Below are 22,868 nucleotides of genomic sequence, written 5' to 3'. Positions count from 1 at the left end.
TTCGTCTTGGAAAGACATTATATAAGTAATGAAGTAAGTTAATCAATCATACAATATTTCGCCCAAGATAAGGGCATTGGTGGGTTATTCCATGTCAAATCATCCAGAAATAAGGGTTTCCAAATTTGCGGAGATGCGTCCAAAGTGGTGTGTTTTAGCTGGATCTATGGGTACACATTCTGTTTGTGTCTGTGGCATACATCAGAATACAAAACTTCTTGTTGATGCCATAAAATGGAACGTTACTTACAAAGATTTGATTTCAAAGTTAGTTTGTGATTCTTCTAACAAGGAGCGTATGATGCATCACTGTGAAAGCTGCCCTGGTAGAGAAGAATTGCAGAAATTCTTGGATTAGGAACTGTATGATATGAACCCCGATGACGAATTTCATTTTAGTCAATGGGACACAAGCGGCCATGCAACATTAAGTATCCGTACAACAACATACGCAGAATATAAAGATCTATTGATTGACACCATTGATAATCTTACTAGACACTCATATCTAACAAAATGCCAAACCGGATACTTGAATCAAAAGAAAGAGAATCTTAGTTCCAATAGAGTACTTGTTTTGGGAGACTTTGCAGAAAACTCCAAATTGTTAATACAAGACGAAATTCAAAGTTATCATTGGAGCAAGGAATATTGTACCCTACACCCAGTAGTGATTTACTACCGAGATTCTGATCAGCAGCTAAAGCATATTTCATTATGTTTTATTTCTGATGACAACACCCATGACATTGCATTTGTGTATCAAACTCAGACACAGACTGTTGACTTAATCCGGACCTTATTACCGCATGTGAACAAAATGATTTACTTCCGTGATGGCTGTGGGGTTCAATATAAAAACTTTAAGAATTTTATCAATTTATGCTTGCATAAGGAGGACTTTGGTATTGAAGGTGAGTGGGTTTTCTTTGCCACCAGTCATGGAAAATCCCCTTGTGATGGAATTGGTGGTTCAGTAAAACGCCATGTGGCTAAGCGGTCGCTCCAACGCCCTCTAAATAATCAAATCCTTGATTATAAAGCCATGCTTGCTGTCTGCCAGGAGATGTCTGCTATCCGTTTCTTTGCGATCAGTAAGGAAACCATGAAGGAGGTGAGAAAGTCGCTTGAAGCAAGGTTTTCCAGGGGAGATACAGTGCCAGGAACCAGAGCTAGTCACCATTTTGTCCCATTGTCAACATCACACATTGGCCATAAGTTGTGCAGTGAGGATGAACTATATATTGATATTCATGACTTCAACTTGCCATCAATTCTTTATATCTCTGACATCACATCAATGCAATATATAACCTGTATTTATAACTCTTTCTGGTGGGTTGGTATCGTGAATGAAATAAATGCAGAGGAAGGTGATGTAACTGTTAAGTTCATGCATCCCCATGGACCATGCAAGACGTTCAGTTGGCCACAGATTGATGATACATGGTTTGTTCCTATCAAGAAAATTCTTTGTGTTGTATCCCCAACAACATGTACTGGAAGGACATACACAATAACTGACCAAGAATATCAAAAACCATTTCTGCATTTTAGTGGCATAAAGAACACAACAGCATGTAAATGTTGAATGCTGACTTTGGTTGAGAAATCCACTATTTTCGAATACCATTTCACTGCAACTATTTTAACTTTATTTTTACATATTAAACCTTTTTTAATGGACGCCTGTTTGAAGATAAAATTTATGGAATTTAGCATGAATGGCCACTCCCCTGACTTAACATATCGAAACTAGTTGTGTCCCATTAGGATACTTCTCATGGAATAGTTCAAGTTCATTTTTGTGTATGTAATAGTATGTTCGCTCAGAGAGGGGCCTAGCTAAAACAAACAGCCCTTATCAAAATTGACATGTTTTGCATAAGAAAAGTAACAAGGGGAGGAGTCAAAAAGGCAGAAAATGAGTGTACATAGTTTTTAAATGATCTCAAGACTTTTGAAAAAGGTTTTACTTTCAACAGACAATGTGAATGAACAAAAAAACTTTTAACCATTTTTGATCGAGACACAATTTAATGTGAGAGATAAATGTGTGGAGAAAGCCTTTCTTAGAAGTACTTTTATTGTAAATATCTGATTGTATTGAGTCTGTTTACTTTTAACATCAGACTTACTTGCAAATTTATTCCAAAATTAAGGTGTGATGTCAGTTTAGCAAATGTCTAAATTAATTATTACATCTAATAGGGGAGGGAATATTTTTCATTATCATCGAAAATAGACCCGACTTTCAACAGAAACTGTGAGTGAACGGAACAAGAACTTTTTACCATTTTTGATCCAAAGGTAATTTATTGTGTCTAGAAAAAATATATGAAAAAAAAAATGCATTACCATATCAGCCACACCCTTTTTTATTGGATTTTGGGGCATGTGGGTAAAAAATCCCAAAACCTTTAATATCTCTATAAGGATTCACTTTTTAGCAAATCTGATGCCATTTCTGGATTCCTTGGGTCAAAATACTTACCTGTGCAAATTTTCAGAGCCACACGATCTTTCAATCAGAAAATATTCAAAGTAATGACATCACAAAATTTATCCCGGGCGCCACATTATGCAGCAAAAATGAAAACAAAAAATGCTCTAAATCGGAAACCGCTTGGAATTAGATGCTCAAATTTTCAGGATTTATTAGTTTCTATATTGTCTACCTGCACTGCAAATTACAGCCAAATCTGAGGGTATGGGTGTCAAGCCCTGGATGATTTGACATGGAATAACCCTCGTGTTTACAAATGATAATAACATTTCACCCTATGTTAGAGCATACTACGTCTCAAAGAGTCAAAAGGGTTTGAGGTGTCATGCCTTGGATAAAGAGATGAGTTTTCATGTCCATTCGACTTGCTGTCTTTGTTAAAAACTAGCACCACCTGAAACATAAAAATAGCGCCAAGAATATGCTCAGCATTTAATAACAACAATCAATCTGATAGGTCCAAACAAAATCGTGGGCGATTAAACCAACCAGTGAGGAACTTGCTTATTTCTGCAGCATTTCTTACACCTTCAAAAATCTTAAAATATTGAATTATTTGCATGGGGGAGGGTGTGCAATCGATACTAATCCACTGAAAAAATTGAAAACAAACAAAAAGAAAAAAAATTATAGACGGGGGGGGGGGCATCATACATGTCGACCATAGAAAATTTTAGTGCAACAAACTAAGGAAAAAGAATGGCTGCTAGCGATTATAACATTGAATTAAAGTTTGATTTTTATGACTTCAAGTAAATAAAAAATGTATTTCGAAATTAAAATACAATCTTAAGATTAATGATTAATTTTACAAAAAAAATGGTAAAAAAAAACAATAATGAAGCGAAATGGTGAAATTTAAAATCAATTTTTTTTGAAAATTTGATTTTTTTTACAAGTAATCGAGTTTTTAGATTGAGGAATCTTCAAATGAACATTTTAAAAAAAAAATTATTTTTTTTTGTCCAAACAAAATCATATAAGCAAAAAACCTAACTTAGATATGTAGTTTATTTCCTTGAAAAAATAATAATCAATTTTTTATCATTAAAAGTAAAAATCACAAACACAACAAACTTAGGTACACGACTCTCTAAGAAGTTGGAGAGGGGATGGATACAAGATCTTTCTATTGTCTATATAACTTTTGGTTATGGTTAACTTTCGCCACCCGTTGTTTACAAAGCCATTTGCCGGAAGTGACGTTTTATCTACGGATGATCAAAACCGTATAGAATGAACCTTTTTTTTATATAAGTTTTATTCAAACAGGCTTTATGGACTTTTTTTTGTATTTATTAACTGTTTTATTCTTTTTATCAAAAAAAAAAAAATAGAATTTTTATATTGACATATTATGGACTGTTTTTCAAACATCGAAATTTTAAAATTAGTTTTATTTAAAAAAAAAAAAAGACGGTGTTTTTTTTTTTAATTAAATTCTAAACTTTATTTGAATTTTTCAACAAATTTTTACAGACATAAAAAATAGACTTTATAGATATTTTATAATTTATTTTAAATATATTTAATGAAAAGTCTTTGTTTATTTTAACTCTTTAACAAATTTTTTCATTCATATAAAAAAATAGACTTTATAGATTCGATAACTCTAGAAGGGTCATAAAACTTTAATTTTAAAATTTCGATGTTTGAAAAACAGTCCATTATGTCTGTAAAAGTTTGTTGAAAAATTCAAATAAAGTTTAGAATTCAATTAAAAAAAAAACACCGTCTTTCTTTTTTTTTTTTTTTTTTAAATAAAACTAATTTTAAAATTTCGATGTTCGAAAAACAGTCCATAATATGTCAATATAAAAATTCTATTTTTGTTTGATAAAAAGAATAAAACAGTTAATAAATACAAAAAAAAGTCCATTAAGTTCAAATAAAGCCTGTTTGAATAAAACTTATATTAAAAAAAGGTTCATTCTATACGGTTTTGATCATCCGTAGATAAAACGTCACTTCCGGCAAATGGCTTTGTAAACAATGGGTGGCGAAAGTTAACCATAACCTAACTTTTTACTTTCTGTAAAAATGTCAGCCCATTATCAAGAGTTTAAGTGTTCCACATATCTTGTTTGCTAGGAATATTTCAGCTGATAGGCCATTTCTTAAGATGGCCGTGGTAAAACGCAACGACAAAACAGAAATAATTTTATTTATGAAAAGATCGTCAAAGCGGAAGTTTTACAGAATTATTTCCCTTGTTGGCATCAAAAACATTTCGTTCTTGTCAAGTTGAATTATTTACAAATAAAACAAATTAAGTACAAGATCTACACACATACGTTTTTAAATAATATAAATGTCGATTTTAACGAAATAATCACATAACTAATTGTAGCGATAATTAATTATTATAGATTCGCTATACAAATAAATGGAAACTATAAGTGTGGTTATGGTTGCGAGCGTACACTGAAAAATATTCAGTGAGTGGAGTGACAACTCTAATGAATGATAACGATTGTGATACTTTGCCGTAACTGACACTCAGTAGTAGTTTTTACTGCTGGGCGGAATTATCAAGAAATTCCGAGGATATATTTTTCTAAACAGTGGCAGCTGGAGCTCATTTAAAGCACGGCGCCCGAATTTAGAAGAAAAGTTAGAGTTCTATGTATTGTATTTATTACGGTGTCCGCTAATAACAATCGTTTATTTATTTAATGGGTTGTTTCTCCCATCAGTCGTTGGACATATACTCATAGCGAACTTTATTACGTTATTTGAAAGACTTTTTCTTTACACAATGAAATCTTTCATATCCTATATATTATCGAATAAATAAATAAAAACAAATACACATATATTATTTCTTTTTTTTCTTTTTTTTTTTTTTAATGTGTACGATTCTTTCAGTAGGATTAACTCCACCACATTGTGGTGAAAGATGCCGAAAAGTCGTAGACAAATAGACAGACCTCCGACTGCCGGCAATACTGGAGATTAGGTGAAAAATAACCTCGAACACATTATCACATAAAAGGGACTAATTTCCTGTAGTCACCGCCCCGTTACCATGGACACAATATAAACAATTTTTCCCAAAAAATATTAACAAGGAATTCCTTTTTTAATGATAATCAATATGATAATCTGGAAGAAAGAGGGAGCCTGTTTCCTCTGTTTAACTATAGGTGGCGTTACCTGTCCACCCAGTTATGGAAGCACAAAATGTATATAATGGCACCCTTGAAATAAAAATAAACGTTTTTGTGATATTTTAATTTTAAACATGTTTTTTTTTTATATAAACATTTTTAAGTTTTATTTTTTTTTCAATCATATTTACGTTTTTTTGTTTGTTTTTGCAAACATATTTACGTTTTTTTTTTGTGTGTGTGTGTGGGCTCTTTTTTTGATCACGCATATATATATATATATATATATATATATATATATATATATATATATATATATATATAAAATACTCGCGGAAAAGGTAAAATAAGTGCAGAAAAATTCAGAAAAAAGGCGGGGGTCCATAAAAAAAGATAAAAGAAAAAACGTTGATTTTTTTTATTATTATAAGAACGTAAAAAATACTCGCAGAAAAACGGTTGTACCCATAAATATGTTTAAAAGAAAAATATAGCAAAAACATTCAGTTTATGCTTGCAAAAAAAAAAAACGCAGATTACCAACAATATTAATAGAAATATTAAATTATATGGACATATAAAAAAATTGGTACTTCTACAGTAGGGACTGCCAAAATTCACCACAGAATTACCCCAACCTATATGTAACACGATGTAACTTATAAATATATAACTTATAAATAGGGGGGGGGGCACGCACTAAAAATTTTATATTATCAATATAAAAAAATATTATATTATCAATATAAATTTTGTACCATTTAAAAGAAGAAGGGCAAAATAAACCAGTAATAATTTTAAAAAATTTTTTTTCATCAAACTAAAATAATGAAATTGCGAGACGAATTACATAATTGGCGCTTTAAAATAACGTTCCTATGTACTAGACATCCCGAACGTGAAAACATACTCGTATTTAAGAAATCTAGCAAAAATCAACTAATGGTCAGATTTTCGTGAAATATTCGATACTTATCCATTTTAGAATTAAATTACATATAAAATGCAGTTTTTGTAAAATATACGAGGGGAAATATTTTTTTAGTGCGTGCCCCCACCCCCTATTTATTTTTTCGAAATCTGAACAAAATCTATTTAAATCTATCGAAATTTCTATTTATTATGAAACATAAGAGTTCAAATAAGTAAAAAAAAAATTATTTTTTAAAAATTTAAATACACATATTGAACAAAAATTTACCTTGAAGTTGCAATTAAAAAATTGATATAAACTTAATATATTTTTTTAAATAGCATTTTTTTAAATTAATATATACTATAATCAGTTGAAAAGAAACTTCGTAAACATTAATTTTTAAAAGATTAAAACGATTAAAATTTCATCATTTCAAAATGTTCCATTACAACATAGATTTTTAATTGTGTTTAATTTTTTTTTTAAATATTAAGTTTTAATATAAACATACCTCTTGTCAGCTATTTTATCGCAAGATTAAAACCAATTTGAAAATATTATTGCACAATATTAAGCATTTTGTAGCCCCCTCCCCCCATATTTTGTTTGTCTCTTTTTACCGAACAAAATATGGAATCCCGTAGGTAACCAAATGAACATTCAGTAAAACCGTATTTCATATTTAATATACAAATGTCTATAATATTATTAATCATTAAATTGTGTAAATCTTAAAACCTAACCAAATTATAACTCTACTTTCAACCGAGTCGTTGTTTGCTTCGTTCACCACACTCTTTTCTTCTACCTCTTCTTTTACACACGTCCATTCGCTTTAGTGACTAAAAATCGTCTGTCCTCCTGCTTTCCTTTCCTCGTTATTTATGGAATCAGGGTACGAGATTCTCCGAGATTCCTCGAGACTTTTTTTCCACATAAACGCATGCAGGCGCCATTTTGATTCTCAATTTGTGCTCTGCAGGCACAAACGCGCAGCCGCTTTAACGGTAAGCCACTTCTTTCTCCACACTCCCCCCTGATCTCATGATCACAGAGACGACAGGGGGGTGGTGATCGCCACCGTCGGGTACTTCTACGAAGGGGGACAGTGCTGCTCTCGTCTTCGCGTGCGCTCTCATCCACCGCCTGATGGTTGGAGAAGGCTTCATCTCCGTGGAGGTTACTGATATCAGAGTTACTGCTTGATAGGGATGGTGCAAACCAAAGCGATGGCTCACTCGTCTCAGAGTCAGAGTCACTCTCATCGTCCACTGGAGGTGGTACATGTGTCGCCGGCCGTAGGTCCCTAACGTGACGGGGTACGCCATCAACCTGGACACACTGCTGACTCACCACATCGGTCACTGTGCCCCGTTTATACTTGTCAGTACATCGGTTTCCTAACGGCTTCACACAGACAGCATCCCCTTTGGCATATCGATTCCGTCCTATCTCAGTGGCCACAGTTGTATCGGGGTGGATTCCTTTTTCTCAGACACGATACTGATAGATTGCGTTTGCAGGCGCCGTTCCTGGAGAGACACCATCCTTTGGCATGAGATTATACCAGTTCACAGCTTCTGCGATGGTGCACTGCTTCCTGGCTGCAATTGTTTTGATGCTGCGATGGCTTCTCTCAGCTATACCATTGCCAGAAGGCACATAAGCGCATCTAAGCCGCAGCCGCACACCCCATTCTTGTAATAACTGCCTCATCTGATGGCTGCAAAAGGCTGGGTCGTTGTCCGTCAGCACTTCATCGGGCCCACCGGTGACTACCCCACTTATTCGATGAAGGCGCTTCAGGATATGTCACCAGAAGTAGATGTAAGTAAATGGACGAAGTGCAAAAGCCCTTGTCGACACGGGCTGTACTTCAACAATTGTCACCAAAGACATGGTTGACACATGCAATGGAACCAGCAGCATTACGGCAGTTGACGGCAATGGCACAAGTATCGTTCGGTTGATGGTACATGGGATGTCACTAACAATCCAGGCAATTGTTATTAACAAAATTGTCACGGGTGTCGATGTGGTGCTAGGGATGGACGCAATTGCTCGACTAGGGGGCGTTATGGCATATAGGAACTCCGTGAGATTTGGAGGACATCAAAAGGCTGCAGGTGTGCAATTCGAAAAAGGTGTCACAGGAACGGCCGGGACAGACAAAGGTTGCACGATAGAGGACCAAGATTTCTCTGCACACTTTGGTGGTGAGAGATGGACAGTCAAGTGGGCATGGAAGGGAGAACCTCCCATACTGAACAACAGAGTGGAATGCTACGAGCATACGTTGCGAGGAGGCACAAGAGTTGAATTTAAGAAGGAGGTGGACCGATGGATCTCAGAGGGGATTTTAAGACCATGGACGGAGAAGGTGGAAGATGTGCTGCCGTTAATGGCGGTTATTCAGCCCACAAAACAAAAAGTTCGACCAGTACTGGACTTCAGGGAGCTGAATGTACACGTTGCGTGTCACACGGGAGGCGATGTGATGGACGTGTGCGGAGAGACCATGCGAGAGTGGAGGCAGATTCAGAAGGCTGCGACGATTGTGGATTTAAAATCTGCATACCTACAGATCCACATTTCACAGGAATTCTGGAAATACCAGCTGGTCAGATACAAGGGCCGAACGTACTGCCTGACTAGGTTGGTTTTGGCCTGAATTCTGCACCAAAAATCATAGCAGCGATCCTCAAAACGGTGCTAAACAAGGAGGACGCAGTCAGAAGAGTCACCAGTTGCTACATTGATGATATTTTGGTGGATGAGACGGTAACAACTGCGGAGGACGTAGTAAAACACCTCAACAGCTTTGGGCTAATTGCAAAACGCCCGGAATCGTTGGAAGGAGGAGCTGTGTTAGGGCTCCAACTAAGAAAGGACCAGATAGGACGGTTAATATTTACCTTTTTTAATGAGATCCCGGAGGTGTCGGAAAAATTGAGCAGGCGAGAACTCTTCTCAATATGCGGAAGACTGGTGGGCCATTACCCTATTGCAGGATGGCTACGGACTGCATGTAGTTATATCAAAAGGCTAGCTAATGCAGCGAAGTGGGAGGATGGAGTTGATAAAGAGACTGTGGACATTATGAGAGAGATTATTGAAGATATGAAGAGGGAGGATCCAGTGAGAGGTGTTTGGCATGTACCCAACAGTGCAGAAGGTGTTGTGTGGTGTGATGCAAGCTGTATAGCAGTGGAGGTCACCTTGGAGATAAATGGTGTTACTGCAGAAGATGCTGCGTGGTTGCGGAAGAAGGACGACGTGGCTCACATAAATGTGGCAGAACTGGATGCGGTTATGAAGGGCATCAACTTAGCCTTGAAATGGGGACTACAGAATGTTGAGGTGTTCTCTTGGATCCAGTCCGAAGCTACAGGAGAAAGGAGGGTGAAGACGAAAGGCGCAGCCGAGATGCTAGTAAAGCGTCGATTGATGATGTTAAGGGAGCTGATTAGGGAATTTGATCTTCAACTTAGGGTCACTATCGTTCTTTCAGCGAAGAACAGAGCAGATGTGACGACGAGGGTGCGGAAGACCTGGCTGGAATGAGGCGGCTGTTACAATATGTTGTTTGAATGAAGACACTCTGAAGGATTTGCATGACATGCACCATTTTGGAGTGGAAAGAACCTTGTTCTTGGCCAGGAAGGTGGACTCCAGAATCACAAAGGAGGCCGTTAGGACAGTGGTTGAGAGATACAGCCTGTGTCAATCAATCGACCCTGGCCGAGTAGACACGAAGCTGGTGAGGTTCGGGTGGCAGAAAACTGGAGCAGGTTGGCGATAGACGTAACGCACTATCGACAGAGGCCATATCTGTCAATGGTCGACTGTGAACCAGAAAGAGTAGCCATTTGGAGGGAAATCAAGGCAGAAAATGCAGGTGAAATTGCAAAGATCTTGGAAGAGGTGTTTTTGGAGAGGGATCCAGTGACAGAAGTGCTGATGGACAATGGAACTGCCTTTCACTCAGCTGCCATGGAGAATGTGTTGGATAAGTGGGGAGTGCGGCGCTATTTCAGGGCTGCATATAGACCAGGCGGAAACGGAATTGTGGAGCGGCATCACAGGACCATTGAGGCTATAGCTGAAAGGGGTCAGATTTTGCCGCCAGAAGCTGTCTTCTGGTATAATATGGCTTCAAAGTCAGGGCAAAAAGTGGAGTCAGTGCCGCAAAGGGCAGTCTTCAAGTACGAGTGGCGGCATCCCCGAACTGCACAGGTACCCGCGGAGGAAGGCGAGAAGCGAGCAACTGTGCGAGTGGGAGAGGAAGTGTGGATCAAACCGCCTGATGCTCGCTGTACCACACGCTGGGGAAGGGGCATTGTGACAAGTGTCCAGTCCCCGAACAATGTATCTATCGACAGCATCCCTCGACACATCCTTGATGTGCGGCCGGTAGTGGTGTCATCAGAGGAAGACAGCGATGTCGAGCCAAGTAGCGACGTTCACGAAGAGGCTCCGCGGAGATTGCAGCGAGAGAGACGGCCGCCATGTTGGTCGAGCGACTACGTGATGGGTTGACATGTGATGATCGTGTAGATCAAGGGGGCGTGTGGTTTGAGTTGTCCCCCTTTGCAAATTGGCTGTTTGGAGAAATGGAAAACTAGATGGCTCTGGTTGATAGTCAATTTGCATAAGTGGAGAAATGGGCAGCATATAAACGGTACTGTTTTTTAAGCAGGGGGGGGAGAGCGCAAAGAGTGAAACGACGGTTGGAAGAAGTGACGGTGAATTCTTTTTGTGACGGTGAATTATTTTTGGACGTTGAAGAGCTCAACCTTTTGGAAGGAACAGCTGTGTCTTATATATCTTTTTTAAATTTCTTTTTTTTCTACTTCACTACATAAACTACACAAGTTCTATAATTGAATACCCCCCCCCAAAAAAAAGAACAAAAAACATAAAATACTCTTTTGTAAACCGCTCGTGAAAACTTAATTTTTTTAGGTCAATTAAAATGTAAATTTGCGACGGATTTGATTATCAGACTTGTGACTAACAACATTGAATATCCCTAAAAAAAAAACAAAAAACAAATCAGTGGTCGGTGTTCTGTTGCAGCAGAGGTAATATTTACCTTTTTTAATTTATTTTAATAAATATTACTCTAAATACTGTTTTTAAATTGTGGTCTTTTCTTCACGTTCTTTCCTTTCGCTCAAGATTTCTTGGAATTTTCCCCTTCCCCCCTCTAATAAAATTTACTTTTTTGCGCCAACACCGGTGGTGAGGAGAAGGGCATATTTAGCTTCTTTTGGCGTTTTTTCGTTATTGGAAAACAAGATGGCCGCCATTAAAAATAATAAGGATTACGTTGGATACCGAATGTCTTCAAATATGGATGACTGCGTGTTTGCGCAAAAAATAAATGTGATATTCGTTCTCAGCGTACCCGAAAACCTCTTTAAGTCGACAAATTAAAGGTGAATGCCAAGGGGTCGGTAAACTAAAAATTTACCAATTTTTTTTTTTTTTCGGAGAACTTCATTTCATAACGGATGCGTACTATTTAAACTTTTTTTGATATTTTCATTTTTTAATGTATTGATTAAACTGTACAAGTACCTATATATATATATATTAGGTATGGGCAAAAATGAGCGGGCAAAAATAGGGGGACCTAATTTTGAAAGCCGATTTATCATAATTTTTTTGTAGGTTTCCGACTACTTTTTAATTGTATTTGAAGATTAGAGATTAAAGTTAATTTCCTAAAGGATAAAAATATTTGTACACGTGAAAAAAAAAAGTTATGAAAATGTTTTCACGGCGAGCTAATCATTTCAGCTAAATTTTGAAGTTAAATAAATTCATTGTAAAAATCCTTGAAAAGATTAATATTAGTTTTCTGAGTCTATTTCAAAGATAATTAGTAAAGTCCTAAGATATTGAATTACATAATAATAAATAAATTAATTAAATAAAAAAAACACCTTGTTTATACAAAATACAAACTAATTAGCCCTCAAAAAGCAAGTAATTATGCCGTTCGGCAAAACGCAACCGATAACAGGTTGTAAACACGAATATACATGCATATACATGCATATACAGAAGGCCAAAATTTCAGCGAATCAAAACGCTGTTTCAAAATGAAGTCATGATAGTAAAAGGAGGTAGGGGTGTCAGATTTCCTTTTTTTTCCCCCCACACGGTCATCCGTATATTCCTATTCTGAACGTTTGTATCAATTTTTATCATTTTTTAATTGAATTATTTTTTATGTTCCTATTTTTAAATTAATTTTTTTATTTAATTATTGTTCAATATTATATAAAAATTATGTTATGCCGAAAGTTTCACATTCTTGCGAGCAAGGAAATTATTAAAATCTTGCATATAAAAATTATGCGAAATCTGTAATTAAAAAAAAGTTGAAATATTTTTGCTATTATAATTTTTTTGTGTGAAAATATTCAATAAACAATGGTAATATCGGTAGTTTGAGAAATTCATTTTTCTTCGAGTTATATCGAATTGATTAATACAGACTTTAAATAATTTTTACAGGAACATTACGAAAAAACGTAATGTCCCTGTAAAAATTATTTGATCTTTTTTTTTTATTACTACAAATTACGATGCTTTATTTATATATAAAAAAAAATAAAATAAATTCTTGCGTTTTTTATTTACTACTGAAAACCATAACTTTAGTAAAGGTACTTTTTGTTTAAACAAAATAATGCATTTCCACTGAGATTTAAATAAAAATAATTAGTTCATTATATTCCACGATCATTATTTGATAAATACTGAAAATTTCTTTAAAATTGATTAATTTCCTGATTTTTGGTGAATTTTTAAGCAAAGGGAGGGGTCAAAATGTTTATACATTTTGAGCATCGGCATTTATTTTGCCCGTACCTAATATATATATATATATATATATATATATATATATATATATATATATATATATATATATATATATATATATAAAGCTGTGTGTGTGTATGTGTGGTCACGAGTAGGCTCCTATATGGTTGACTATTTGAAAAAAAACTGATTACATATAATGATAGAAGATGTATCGAGACACAGGTATGGGTATGTTTGATCTGGCAGAACGGCGGTTCATTAAAATTGTGGGGTCTGCGTTCGCACCTGGTCCACAACGTATAGAAAAAAAAAAATTTAAAAAAAAAAAACGTTTACAAGTGTTTTTTGGTATATATGTACATAATAATACTTTGATAAGTATGTTTTAACTTAAATAGGGATGGTATAATAAAATTGTGGGATCTGCATTCGTGTCTGGCCTCCATAGAATGAAAATAGGCACAAACTTTAATAAAGACTTTTCATATCTATCTGCATAAGTATACTTTGATAATTATGTTTCTGTTTGAAGAAATATGGTATAATAAAATTATGGGGTGTTCGTTCGCGCCTGACCTCCATAGAATGGAAATATATCACAAAGTTTAACAATGTTTTTTTAATATAGATCCACAGAATGTTGTGATAAGTATTTCAGTGTGAACAGGTATGGTATAATAAATTATGGGGTGTATCTATTTTATTTTTACTTTCATCATATTTGTGTAAAATTAATGTATTAGTACAAAATTTAAATAGAATGTTACTGGATTTAAATAACAATGATTGATTTGATTTTTTTTTTTTGTTTTGTTTAATAAAATTAAACATGTTCATGCAGATGTCAATGGATTTTGCGATTGAAGAAATTCAATCAGTTTTTGGTGATCCCTAGTTAGATCAATGAAATCTATCAAATTCAGAGAATTGACGTCCATTTTCAACAATTATGTATATTTCAGTTGCAGTTATCTCCCTTGATTTCAATTTGAGAAGGGTTGAATTAAAATCGCAACATTGAAAAATTTTCCTTTAATAATCATTTTTCTAATGAACAATTTTCTTAATTTTTACACGCCACATACATCACCAATCTACATAAGCACAAAAAAATAATAAACTATTTAAATGTTTATATATTTACGCACATAATCTTTGTTTCAATTTGGCTTTTTTAAATTTGTTTAAAATTTAGTTATCAATTCAGCCTTTTTTTTTTTAGCTTATGACGAAAGACATACTTTTATTATTTATTTATGAATACAGAATTACTTCCCTTGTTGACATCAAAAACATTTTGTTGTCAAATAAAGTTGAATTATTTACAAATAAAACAAATTAAGTACGAAATCTACATATAATTTAAGTTTTTAAATTATATAAAAATGTCGATTTGCAGGAGATAATCACAGTATTTATTGTAGGAATAATTAATTATTATAGATTCGTTATACAAATATGCAAACAAACAGAAGCATTAAATGTGGTCATGTCAGATTATTACATATTGTGGGCGCGTATTGTTCTTCATTGATATCACGCTTTGCCGTCACTGGCACTCGGTATTCGTTTCTCTGAGCGGAATTATAATCAAGAGATTCCGGAGAGATTATTTTTATAAACTCGCGGCAGCTGTAGCTCATTTAGCACGGCGCCCGAATTTACAACGAAAGTTAGAATTTATATCGTTGTTGTTTACACACAGGGGTCGTGCGTGGTCTACAGTCCCTGTCGCTCTTTGTTGACAACGCTAATCCTAGTTTATTTATCTGAAAAATTATACAATTGATGTTTTGTGTTTAAAAAAAAAAAAAAGGTAAAATTAAAAAAAAAAAAAAAAACTTAGATAAAGCTCTGTAAGAAATTGGGGGTAAAATTTTACATTAAGGCCGGTCTCACGTTCGTATATAACAATTTTTTTTTTTTTTTTGTAGATTTCGGTGTGCTAAAAACGAATCTGGAAACTGTTTCCGTCGCAAAATGATAGTTTTCATGATATGAAGAAATTACTTTTTCGAAAAGTGGGTGATCACTTTTCCATCTAAATTTAACTTAAAATGACCACCTACTTTCTGGCCACCTGAGAGTGGGGCATTTTTTAAAATGTTTTTTGATTTCTTTTTCTGTTTTCATCTTTCAATAAAGACACGAGTAAATTTTTTTAAAATCGGTATTATTTTACTTTAAGGCTCGTCTCACATTCGTATAGAAAAAAAATAGTTTTTGGTAGTTTTCGGTGTGCTTTAAAAGAATATGGTAATTGTTTCCGTCTCAAATTTACCGTTTGTATGGTATTAACCCTTTAACTCTGGGACTATTTTTCATTTCACAGCCCAGCCTTCATTTACGCTACGCACGAGCATAAAAAAGGCTCTTAAATTAGACGCAAAACAAGTAGTTTTCCAAATATCAAGCCATGTAATTCTATATTATCACCGCTGGCCATTTTTGTACGCGCAAGCACGATGATATTAACTCCTGAACTCTGGGATTATTTTCCATTTAACAGCCTAGCCTTCGTTTACGCTACGCGCGATCATAAACAAAGGCTGTTAAATGTGCACTCGCGTACCAAACTGCCTTGTCACAGTGTAGTATTGACGAAAAATTAAAATTAGACGAAAAACAAGTAGTTTTCCAAATATTAAAACATGTAATTCTATATGTTATCACGAGTGGCCATTTTATACGCGCAAGCGCGCGCATGGTCGCTGCGCTCTCACTCTACCCATGATAACATATAGAATTACATGGTTTAATATTTGCAAAACTACTTTTTTTTTGTCTAATTCAATTTTTCGCCAATACTACACTGTGACAAGGCAGTTTGGTACGCGAGTGCACATTTAACAGCCTTTGTTTATGATCGCGCGTAGCGTAAACGAAGGCTAGGCTGTTAAATGGAAAATAATTCCAGAGTTCAGGGGTTAATACCATGCAAAAGAAATCAAACAAAAAACTTTTTAGCCAATAAGCACACAAAAAATGCCCCCTCTCTCAGATGGCCAGAAAGTGGGTGCTCGTTTTAAGTTAAATTTACATGGAAAAGTGATCACCCACTTTTCGAAAAAGTAATTTCTTTATATTATGAAAATTATTTTTTTGCAACGGAAACGGTTTGCAGATTCGTTTTTAGCACACCAAAATCTACAAAAAAATTAATTTTGTTATATACGAACGTGAGACGGGCCTTAAAGTAAAATAATACCGGCAGGGCTCCCGGATGGTAAGAAGCTTCCTATCAAATTCGCTATCTCATCTCCGTCCACTTTGTTATGCCCTCCAAAAGTCTGAGGAAAATACATTCTCCCGAAAAAATATGTTCTTGGCAAAAAAAAAAAAATAATAATAATAATAAAAAAAAATAAAGGGTGCTAATGCAGAGAGTGATCCGCGCTATTTTTTAAATCGTATTTCCAAGTTTAATTAAAGTTTTATGGTATGTTTTTTTTTATTCAATTGTAAGGTTAAAGTACAGAATAGGTACAAAACACCCTCCCCGCCCCATGTTAAGAATGGCTTTTAACATAATAACGTTATTTCAGCAGGGATCACTCTCTGCATGAGTACCAAAAAAGTTTTGTTCCTTTCCTTTTTCTTATGATTTTTTCTTTTTTTTACGTAAATAGTTGAAAAAAAAAAAAAAAAAAAAACTTTCATAATAAAAACAATTACTATTATTTGTTTAAACAAAACAAAACAATATCCTACATTGGGTACTCTTGCATAATTTGCCCCGAATTCTTGTCAAGCATTGATCGGGCGAGACCGGCAATTATAGGTGTCAGCCAAGTGCGTCGTAACGGACGCAGACTAATGGGGGAAAAAAACCGGAAAAAATACCAAAAATATAAATGCAAATAATCAAAAAAATAAAAAATAAAATAAAAACTACCTTGAAAAATGAAAATGTTTATTTCCTTTTGGTATTTATTTATTTATTTATTTATTTATTTATTTTTGCAAAATATTTATCAACAGAAAGTTTGTTTTTTTTTTTCCAAGAAAAGATTTTTTAACCGTATAATTGTTAGATGTAAGTACAAGTTTTTTTTTCTCAACCGTATTTTTTATTTATTTATTTTTGGTGCTAGTGCACTTACTGATCCGCGCTATTTTTTAAATCGTATTTCCAAGTTTAATTAAAGTTTTATGATATTTTTTTTTTCAATTGTAAGATTAAAGTATAGAATAGTTACAAAACACCCTCCCCATGTTAAGAATGACTTTTTAAATAATAACATTATTATTTCTTGGCCTTTTGGCCAAGGTCAATGGCTTTTGAAGATTTTACTTTTTTTAAATGTTTTAATTTTATATTGGAATTTTTTTTAATTGTAATGTTTTCTTTAAGCGGAATAAATTAAATATGAAGATCAAAGTGTAGTATCTGTTCCGGCAGATACTGCAAGCAAAGACCATATGTGGGGGTAACACCACATATCAGACCTTGGTCAATAGGGGTAACCCTTCATACCAATTGTCACTATCCAGCTCCCATTTCCCACCCATCGGGAGCTGGTCCCCTTTTTTCCCTCCCCCCCTTCCTCTCTCTCCACATTAAAAAACGGCCTTGTGCCTAATTTGCTCAGTGGGGAAGCAAATAAATACAATCTGTTCCGGCAGATACTGCAAGCAAAGACCATATGTGGGGGAAACCCCACATATAAGACCTTGGTCAATGTAGGGGAAACCTTTCATACCAATTGTCACTATCCAGCTCCCCTACTCCCCGGGGAGTTGGTCCCCATTTCCCCTTCACTTCTCACTTTAAAAACCGGCCTTGTGCCTAATTTGCTCAGTGGAGGAGCAAATAAATACTTCAAAGTGTAGTATCTGTTCTTCAGATGCTGCACTTCATTTTCTTGTTCTCTTTCGGTGGAGGAGAAATCCTTCACGACTGAGACAATTTTTTTTTTATTTTTGTACCTTTTCTCCACGTTAAAAAACGACCCTGGTGTCTAACTCTGTCCCGTGGGGAGGCATAGTAAATAGGTATTTCAGATCAGGAAGTGCACCAACTGCACTAGTGCACTAGTACCTTTTTTTTTTTTTTTTTTTCAAGACTTGTTGTTCAGTCAAACATCTCCAGGAGAAACCATCCTTTACACACGATCTTTTTTTTTTTTTTTTTTTTTTTGGAAACCCTGTTTCAGTGTTTCCACCTCATTTTTCGGGGACAGCAATTTCTTTTCCTGACAATGAGATTGTCTGCATCGATGTTTTCATTTCTTTTTCTAACATGTATAGATTTATTTTCTTGCCTGTCATTTTTCTGTTTGGCGAGGTTGGAAATATATTTGTTTGTCAGCTTTTTCTTTTCTTTTTCTTTTGGTTTAGTCGCTTTCTTTCGATTCGAATGTCGTCTGCTTCCATTTAGATAGCGCTTTTTCATTGGCTAATCAAACTCCCAAAATTTCAATTAAAAAAAAATAATAATAATAAAGAAAGAAATAACTAATCAGAAAATAAAAAATCACCCACCCCCTTAATATCACCTTAAAAATTAATAAAAACATAACAGAAAAAAAAATAAAATAAAATAAAAAGTCGAGTTAGCGTTTCAACATTTGAACAACGATCGGCTGATACCGATGATTGCCGGTCTCGCCCGATCCATGCTTGACGGGAATACACGAGAATTCGGGTCACATTATGCAAGAGTACCAAATTAAATTACAATTACATCGTGTTATATCGTGGCCTTAAGACGGTCTTGGTTATATACAACTGTGGTGCGCGTTAGAAGAACCTATAAAACAACCCCAACTTAGTCTTACGTTCAATTGCATTTAGTAGTAAAATCTCTAAATATCGTTAATTTTGATTGTCTTAGTTTTAAACTACATGATCGATTTTTCGAATGACATTTTCGTTCTCAAACGACTACGTACATAATACAGACTTTTGTGTATTTTCTTTTCTTTTAATTGTCGCCAGAAGTGCCAATCTGAATAAGCACCCTAATTTTTTAAACTATTTTTTTTTAAATCTTTTATGACAAAATAAATAAATATATTGGCTATTAAATACCGTTTGAATAAAGTTTTTTTATCTTGACTTACCTTTGAACAACGAAGCTTTAACTTTGACATGTTATAACTTTGGATTTGGAAACAGGTCGTTGTTTCGTTCAAATTCCGCGGTAAAGACAATTCTTTTCTCTGATTGGATAAAAAAAAAATGAACCGTCATATCGACTGGTAGAACTCCGTAATATATGTCTTAATATTGTGCTTCAGTTCTCTACCTCTTCAGGAACATAGACACTAGAGTCGGAAAGTGAGATTGAGAAATCAGCGTCCCCGAAGAAGTGCACTCTGATTTGCAAAAAGTGCCTGGGCAGTCTTGCCGACATTACCCGGTAAGCGCGCCTCGGACGATTAGTAATAAACTAACCTCTTCTCAAAGAGAGAAGGTAAAGCCTAGGAGGGTGGACTTCCTAGAATTGCACAGAACTAAATTCCCACCGCAAAATAAACAGGGACCAGATCATTACAGGAATGGTCTAAATATCTTTTTCACGTATCGAGTTTTATTTATCTTATTATAAAATCACGACAATTTCATAAAAGATGTGACACAAGGCCAAGAAGGATATGGGAGGGTTCGGGGTCGTTCACTGTCTATTCCTTACACTTGTTTTAAGGCACCACAATACCACATTCACTCTATGGACCTAAACTACTTAAAATATCCCAGATGTTGAGTTAAATAATTTACAATATGTGGGCATTTTTTTTTATCGAGTATTTATTTAAACCTACCCTGATCGCATAGTTGCGAAAAGTAGGCATGATGCCCGGATGCCGGTATGTTTCGTTGTTAATAGTCGGAATAATAGTAATTTTTGGAATATATAAATTACAAAAATATTAAAATACCATTTTAAAGAAAATTTGATGCTTGTTAAGATAGAGCAAGCAAATTTATTTTATGTCGTTTTCAGCAAAAACAATAGTACGTACTTAATTGCTATGTCAAAAATAGTAATATATCCCAAAATTATGAAAATTCATCGAATAGAACAACTGCGATTGTGTTTTTAGTTTTAAAAAAAGTCTATCAGTGATAGTGTAGCAGTATCAGAATTTTTGTAGGAATTTTTGACACCCCTAACACGAAACTGCGAATACAATATAAAAATCTCGTAATTTCTCTGTTAAAAGTGGGTTATTTATTTTCTTTATGGATTATACTTCCAAAATAAACTATTACAGTTGTTTTAAAAGTAATAAAAATATTTTTATTTTTTTTTTAAAACAGTAATGAATTTTCCGAACTCAATATTTTTCAATTTTTAAACTCAATATTTTTAAATTTTTAAATTTTAAAAATCTATCAAAATTTTTCTATTGATTCTATTTTTACGATATTTTCAGGGTCAATGTGAAATTTTATGTTCTTTCCAATAAACCGAATATAATATTTTAGACAAACGTTTTTTTTAAATTCACGCCCCCCCATTTTCACGCCCCCCCCCATTTTGAAATGTCTATTAAAAAGTAAATAATTAATTTATGTTTAATAGGTTTATATATCACAAATTGAAGAGAAAAGGTCAATAAATAATATATTCAAATTTAAAACAAAAAAAAAAATCAGTTTTTTAGAAATTTACCTGTAAAGTCCGAAGTTTAAAACCTTATTTTATAAGAACACATTTTTTCTTTTTGTCTTTTTTTTTTTTTTTTAATGAAACCTTGGTCCTTACTCCTTTAATTGAAAAAAAAATTAGGGCTTGAATTACATTTTTCGAGGAGTTATAAGCTTAGAAAGATAGGGGGTCGAATAATTTACGCCTCTCATTTTGAAATGTCTATTAAAAAGTAAATAATTAATTTATGTTTAATAGTTTTATATATCACAAATTGAAGAGAAAAGGTCAATAAATAATATATTCAAATTTAAAACAAAAAAAAAAATCAGTTTTTTAGAAATTTACCTGTAAAGTCCGAAGTTTAAAACCTTTTTAAAAAAAAAAAAACACATTGTTTTGTTTTGTTTTTTTTTAAATAAAACCTTGGTCCTTACTCCTTTAATTGAAAAAAAAAATTAGGGCTTGAATTACATTTTTCGAGGAGTTATAAGCTTGGAAAGATGGGGTGGAATTATTCACTATTTTCACGAAATTTCTGACACTGCTAGTGATAGTGATAAAATGTTTGTTGTCCCTATTTACAATGCCTCCCCACGGGACAGAGTTAGACACCAGGGTCGTTTTTTAATGTGGAGAAAAGGAACAAAAATTAAAATTGTCTCAGTCGTGAAAGATTTCTCCTCCACTGACAGGGAACAAGAAATTGAAGTGTAGATCTGAAGAACAGATACTACACTTTGATCTTGTTTATATATTTTACTGCTTTTAAAAATTTTGAAAATACAATTACGTAAAAAACAAAAGATTATTAAACAACAAAATTAGGCACAAGGCCCAACAAGAAATTGGGGAGGGGAAAGGTTCAGGGTCTTTGTGACTAAAGTGATTAGAAGTAATAAATGTAGACTTTGGAGTCTTACTCTTGACTGGCAACATTTACCAAAGTACCTCATTCACTCTATGGATCTTAATCTTACTAATAAATCCCCAGTGTTTAAGAATTAAAAACATATTTACAATTTATAAACAGTTGTCTGTGTATGCATTTTTTTTTTTTTTTTTTTTTTTAAATTTTTGTGTGTGTGCATGTGTGGACAAATAAAATTCAATTTCATTAGAAAATAAAAAGGTTTTGAATTAAGAGAAAGATTGTTCGTGAAGTGGGGAAAACTAATCAAAAGTGTTCATATCTATAAGAAAATCTTTCCTACCTTCAATGACCTCGGGTTTTGAGAGATGGATGCGAAAGCGTCTTTCCCTTTGTGATTGTTTTTTATACTAATGGATAAATCATGTGACCCTAGACCTTCTATAAAATTGTATGGGTTGACTAGCTTGATTATTATTTTTTTACCCCCACTCCTGAGTCTACACTGCGATTATTCTGTAAGTCTGTTATCTCCTCTCTGTCTTTTTCCTCTTCTTCCTCTTCACTGAGCCGGATTTTTTTCTACACAATTTTTTCCCCCCTCCTACTGTTTTTACTGTTATTTATAACAGTTTTGTGAACTTTTTTAACCGTTTTTTAAACGGTTCGGCTATGGCCGCTTCTGCGAGCCAGACGCCTGTTATCGTCAATATGGAGACGGAGAACGGCGCAGCTGCAAACCCGTGGACCAAACCCCCGAAAGTCGACATTGACATAGACCAGTTCATAGAGAAGGCAAAACAATGCCTAGACAAAGTCACCAACACCGGACTTATAGTCGACATACCGAAACTCGAAGAGATCAACAAGAGATGCCTTACACTATTCGTCGTGGATAGAAAGTCCAAAAAAGTAATACGAGCCTCAGTCGACATCATCCTAAACCTACTAGCTAATGCAGGATTGAGACCCTTACGCGTCATCAAATGTAAGGGGTACAACACGTGGAGCGCTCTCTTCAACACCGC

At 34.3% G+C, this 22,868-nt stretch overlaps 1 long non-coding RNA gene and 1 pseudogene across 2 annotated transcripts in view; one reads left to right on the top strand and one right to left on the bottom strand.

Moving 5' to 3' along the window:
• LOC145286199 (uncharacterized) overlaps positions 1-21,518 on the bottom strand; it is a 75,882-nt gene extending 54,364 nt beyond the window's left edge. For both annotated transcript variants that reach the window (XR_013869125.1, XR_013869126.1), the window contains exon 1: positions 19,438-21,518. This is a non-coding gene — a long non-coding RNA (uncharacterized LOC145286199). The remainder of the gene's footprint in view (positions 1-19,437) is intronic.
• Positions 14,905-15,031, top strand: LOC145286790 (U11 spliceosomal RNA; annotated as a pseudogene).
• Positions 21,519-22,868: the final 1,350 nt, after the last annotated feature.

The sequence above is a fragment of the Euprymna scolopes genome, chromosome 10 (assembly GCF_053919585.1).
Source record: "Euprymna scolopes isolate OS-2025 chromosome 10, ASM5391958v1, whole genome shotgun sequence".
NCBI lineage: Eukaryota > Metazoa > Mollusca > Cephalopoda > Sepiida > Sepiolidae > Euprymna > Euprymna scolopes.
This window is presented reverse-complemented; position numbering and strand designations above follow the sequence as displayed.